This window comes from Macrotis lagotis, chromosome 1 (genome assembly GCF_037893015.1).
Source record: "Macrotis lagotis isolate mMagLag1 chromosome 1, bilby.v1.9.chrom.fasta, whole genome shotgun sequence".
In the NCBI taxonomy this organism is placed as follows: Eukaryota; Metazoa; Chordata; class Mammalia; order Peramelemorphia; family Peramelidae; genus Macrotis; species Macrotis lagotis.
In genome coordinates, this window is record NC_133658.1 from 70,284,699 (window position 1) to 70,290,498 (window position 5,800).

At 36.4% G+C, this 5,800-nt stretch overlaps 1 pseudogene; it reads left to right on the forward strand.

Annotated features, from left to right (window-relative positions):
• The first annotated feature begins 4,902 nt into the window (after positions 1-4,902).
• Positions 4,903-5,291, forward strand: LOC141513529 (large ribosomal subunit protein uL29 pseudogene; annotated as a pseudogene).
• Positions 5,292-5,800: the final 509 nt, after the last annotated feature.

The window sequence follows — 5,800 nt, forward strand, 5'->3', positions numbered from 1 at the left end:
AGACACTTAATAATTACCTAGCTGTATGACCTTGGGTAAATCACTTAACCACATTGCCTTAAATAAATCATTTTTGTTTAAATTTAATTTTTTTAAAAAAATATGATGGGAAGGCCTAGGATGTAATAACATTGTCAATCACATCTATGATGCCCATGTAACCTCTGGTTCTCCACTGTAAATAATTCATTTGCTTTTACCATGGTCTGTACTAATCATCTCATAATCATCTAGTCCCTTCCTTTCTATAATGGTCTACCTTTTATAACCAACTCCCCACAATTGCCTACTGGAAGAGATGATACAATCAGTCACTATTAATTTCACCTGTTCAAGAAAAGCTCATCCATATGGCAGGAGAGTTCCAGGAAGGTCCCCCATGCAAAGCACACCTGTGCTGTCTTCTGCCTATACTTTCCCAGCTTCTCTTTCTCCATGTGATTTGACATTGACAAGTGTTTGGAATGCTGTGTTGGGCAAAGTAATAAGTAGAGTTTGGTGACATGAACACTGTTCCAAATTATCTAACATACACAGATTTTTAAACACTTAATAATCCAGTGGCAAGCTGCTTACTTCATGACTTTCCAGTAATGACCCCTGAATGATAAATTACATCTTACATTAGAATAGCACTTTATCAGCCACATTTGGGAAGATGCCTCTCCTCATTTTCAACTCCCATTGAGTTGCTCACAGAGCATTTCCTCTGGATTTTGAAGCACTGAATACTAACAGTATTAAAAGGTCAGTCCCTGATCACACTTTACCCCTACCTGTACTCATCTGAACTCTCTGTGAAGCCCTTAATACAACATGAGCTTTGAGTTCAGTTCAGATTTACCAGGACTATGGACTGAGATGAAAATCTAAACCCTGGTCAATTCTTCTTTCAATTTCTTTCCCTGGATATCATATCTCCTTAAAAGTTTGAAATCAATATGTTTGTGCTTAAACTCTTCATAGCTATTTTCCCCCCACCAAAATAAACAGCTTTCTAAACTGATGTGCATTTATCCCCAATTCTTTTAGTAATCCATTAGGTTAATGATACTGATTTCAAAATCATTACTGTTAACAACCACCAATATTTTACTTTGTGCATTTCAGCAACCACAAGTGCTTATAAATGAAACACTTCGATCTCCTCAGTGAGAGTGAAAAGTTCTCATTAAAATAACTAACCAGATTTCTAAGCTATTGGATGCTGATATATGATGTTTTCCTTTACCTGATTCTTTAACACATTGTTTACAAGGAAAGTCTGTTTTGTTCAGATGAATTGTCTAAAGTTGAATTCTTAAGGAGAAAATAAAACTAAGCTAATTTCCTTCCATACTCTCAATAGTCAAAACAGCTATAGAAAACTATCCCGAGTAAAGGCATTAAATTCATTCCTCTACTCTTTTGTAAATTAAATCCTTCACATTTAGAAGCATAGACAATTGGTCTGCAAAGAGTCTTAGCAATTGTCTAGTCAAACACTTTTATTTTTTAGATGATGATATGGAGGTACAGTGAAGGGAGATGATTTGCTAAATGTCACCCAAAGGAGAATAGAATGGTTATGATCAGGGTCCAGGTTTCATTACTAACTCATGATTTCCACTATATCACACTGAATAATGGTGGTTGAAGAGATCCTAGAACAGATAGTTCCAAAACTATAGTAGCCTAAGTATAGAGCAAATAGAATAATATCAGAAATAACTAAAAATAATAGAATGCTAAAACATATTATATTTGGAAGACTGCTTCAAAGATGGAATATTAACACATTAAATATTAGAGCTAATAGAAATCTTAGAACAAATAATGCTTAATTAGGAGGAATTATATGGATAGCCTCCTTGAAATACTCTTTCATCTCATCCAAATAATCCCCATTACCTATGGTGAAAGCAAATAGACTAAATGCAGGAGAGAAACTGAGATTAGTTGGGCAGTATGCATGTTTTGGCTATTATATTGGAGCTTAAGTTTTCCTTTCATGTTGTTGCATAGTACAAAGAAGGTATTTATAGGAGTTCTCTGCTGAAAAATTGAGGAATGTAATACATTTTGCTGAGCTAATCTATGTATGGAGACCAACATGATGAGTTGTCAACAATTTGGGTGATATCATTGTACTTACACTTTAGATATAAGCAATCATTTTGTCTGTTTTATTGACTCATTGTTTGCAAATTCCAAGGAAATATTTTTGCAATAACTGAACATGACTAGAGGGAAATCTTTTCCAAATCTAAAATAGCAGAGCAAAGTCACAGAAGTATGAAATTACATAACAGAATCTGTTTTGTTTTTTGTTTATGTTTTTGCTTTTGCTTAAGTATAATTCCCCCCGCCCCACTCCAGTGAAAGAGAAACTTCAAGAAAAATGGAGAAAAGGTGTGCTTTATTCTGTATTCAGACACCATTAGATATTTGGGGGGGGATAGATAGCACAGAAACTGCTTTTTAAAAATATTAACTTTCATGATTTCAATTTTTCAATTTTTATTATTTTTAACATTTAAGAAAATGTTAAGTATCCTTAAGAGGTAAATGAGAAAACATATATGTAATTTGTTTTCTCTTTGAAGTTGATGGATAGGGACTTCCAGCCAAGATGGTGGAGAAAAGACAGGTACAGTTCTAAAATCTCCTGATCATTCCCCACCTATCATATGAAACAAATCCAGCCCACAAAACCCAGAAAGAAAAGCCAGGAGAAAGAACATCTACCTCAGGATTTGTCTCCCACAGCAGCCTTGGGCGACTCCGGGTAGGTGAATCTGGCCACAGAGGGCGGATCAGCCCTGCATCAGCCAGATTGGCAGCTGAATTGGAGCCTGGAGTCTGAGGGCCTGAGAGAGGGACCTGCTGGATCAGCAGTGGGGTTAGATGGGTTGGCGGGGGCTTGAGTCAACTAGGGAGCAGAGGCACTGGTGTTGGTGCTGACCCTCTGGAGCTTGCCAACAGGGCTAAAGGGAGAGTTCCCATGCAGGAGAGCTGTGGACACACCATCCCTGGGCTCCTTTGTTCTGAGGAACTCTGAGTCCAGGCTTCCATTGCCTCTGAGGCCCCTTCCCAGAGCAAACAATTATAGACTACTTCTGCCTCAGGCACAGGTGGGTGAGCAGAAGAACCAGCCCAGCTGACAATAAGGAAAGGGATGATCCCACCCCAGGGTAAAGCCCACCATTGATTAAAGGCAAAAGGATTCAATAGCTCCAACCCCTCCCTTCAAGCTAAGGGAGAAACCCTCAATCAAGGTCACAGATGCTCCAGAGAGAGAGCAACCAGAACTTCCTACTGGCCATCCAGAGAAATTGAACTCAGTGAGTAAAGCCTCTATGGATCCCAACACCAAACTCCTGTGAACCAGCCCCTCCCCAACTCAAGGTCTTAGCAAAATGAAGAAGGGTCAGCAGAAAGGTGGATCCAAAGAAAAATTCGTGGAAGGAAAACACCCTAACTCAGAGAGACGTAGAACCTCTCAGGAGTATATGATCTGGTCTCCAAGCACTGAAGTTGATGGATACATTGAAATCTTTCCTTGTCTTGAGTCTCAAAGAAGCCCAAGATAAGAATCTTTGTCTAGAGGCAATTGGATATATGTCAAATAATCAAAAATGTAATTTTGTGATAGAAAATATAATTTAATGTAAAGAAATATTATTTGAAGACATTGGGAGGAATTAGAGAATTAAAATATGGCTGAATTGGAAGACCTTTTCCAAACCATCACTGAAAAGAAACCACTTGAATTTTAACCCCATTAAGTGACCATTCAGTTTTATCTAGCTGAAAACATACTTTGAGGGGAAATCAACTCCTTTTCAAGGTGACCTGTTATTCCTTTAACTTTGATTGTTGTTAAAGTTTTTTTCATTCTTTGAGCTAAAATTTGGCTCACTTTCCACTAATTAACAAAATACTTATTTATATTCTCTCAAGACAACCAGACCCTCTTCCTTATGACAATATTGTTAATGACACTTATATTGACCTTCCCCTGCTCTTATTAAGGTTGAAATGTCTGCAATATTTTCACATTTTTATATGCAATAGTCCCTTCATTATCCTGGATTATCCTCCTATTCATACTTATACTTCATCAAATCTGGTTCCAGAACTGAAAATTAACTGCATGAGCATTAAGTCAAGGGGGAAAGCAAGGCTTATCAATTTCCTTATTCTTAAAACTTTATCCTTCATAATGCAATTAAAAAAAACATCTTTTTTTTTTTTTACTATCCTATTATATAGTTAACTCACCTTGCTAATATCTTCATTTCCAGCTTCACTCCTTTCTTCCAACTGTATCATTTCTCTGCCACTTTTACCTTGAAGTTCGCCATGCTGGCTCTCTAGTTCCCTTTTATATTTCATCTTCCACTATTCAATGGAAGTATTTTGAGAGTAGGGACTAAATTATTTTCTTGCATTTTTATCCCCTATGCTTAGCCTAGAGCCTAATTAAGAACTTCATGATTTTTTTTATCTATTTATTGTGATTGCAAGTTACTAAAATGCTCAAATCATTTTCATATGAGCTATTTTGTATCCATGTCATTCCCAGTCTGTACCTACATATTTGATTTTCTATTCAAGTGAAGTTATTATACTCATTCACATTATTAATTAATTTTTTTCTAATCTTATCTTTAAAAATTTTTTGGATCCTACTCTTATCTCCAATATGGAGACCAATCTTCCAGTTTCATATCAATGACAGATTAAAGATGCCATTAATATCCTCTGTCAATTCACTTATAGCAATTTAATCATTGCAGAACCAAGTGCAGATGCCTGAGACAATCTGCTTTCATTAACCCATTATTCATTACATTTACTTAACTGCATCAACTTACAAACAAATGTTAGCTCTTTCTCATTGGAGCCGGTGGTGTGGAGTCTCACATCTGTGATCATGGCAAAAATCAAGGCCAGGGATCTTCGTGGGAAGAAGAAGGAAGAGCTACTTAAGCAATTAGATGATTTAAAGATGGAACTTCCCCAGTTGAGAGTGGCCAAGGTCACAGGAGGAGCTGCATCCAAACTACCTAGGATCCGAGTCGTCTGAAAATCTATTGCCCGGGTCCTGACTGTCATCAACCAGACACAGAAAGAGAACCTCAGGAAATTCTATAAGGGCAAGAAATACAAGCCCCTGGAACTTCAGCCCAAGAAGACCCATGCCATGCACCACAGGCTTAATAAACATGAGGAAAACAAGAAGACTAAAAAAACAGCAGAGGAAAGAACACCTGTACCCTCTTCGAAAATTTGCTGTTAAGGCATAATTTGTTCAGGTGCTAATAAATAAAAAACATAAAATTGTAAAAAAAATCAAAACAAATGTTAGCCTAATAGTCTGATTTCCACAGGGAAAACATTAAATATCTTATCAATTGTTTTCCCATCCATGGCTGTCCTCTTCTATATTACTATTTTAAGACTGTGCAAAAAGTAAATTATGTTTTCAAACATGAATTCAGGAAAGAAGTAGAAAAATAGAAAAGGAACAAAGACACAAATTTGGGGAGCATAGTCCAGAAGAAATTCTAATGAATGGGGAAAAAGGACTTATAATTCAGAAGAAAAGAGAAGAACCAGAAGAGAATAATCTGTTTTTAACTAAAAGAGAATGCTTTTGTTTTTCTTATGTGTTATATTCTTATATGTTTATATTTTATTATATAAAATATTGGAGAAAGAGAGGCAGAGTCATTAAAATGTGAAAGATTTTGACTCCCCAAACTGAATCATAGGGGATAGCCTAGTTCCATATTTTTAGTCTTGTTATGTACTC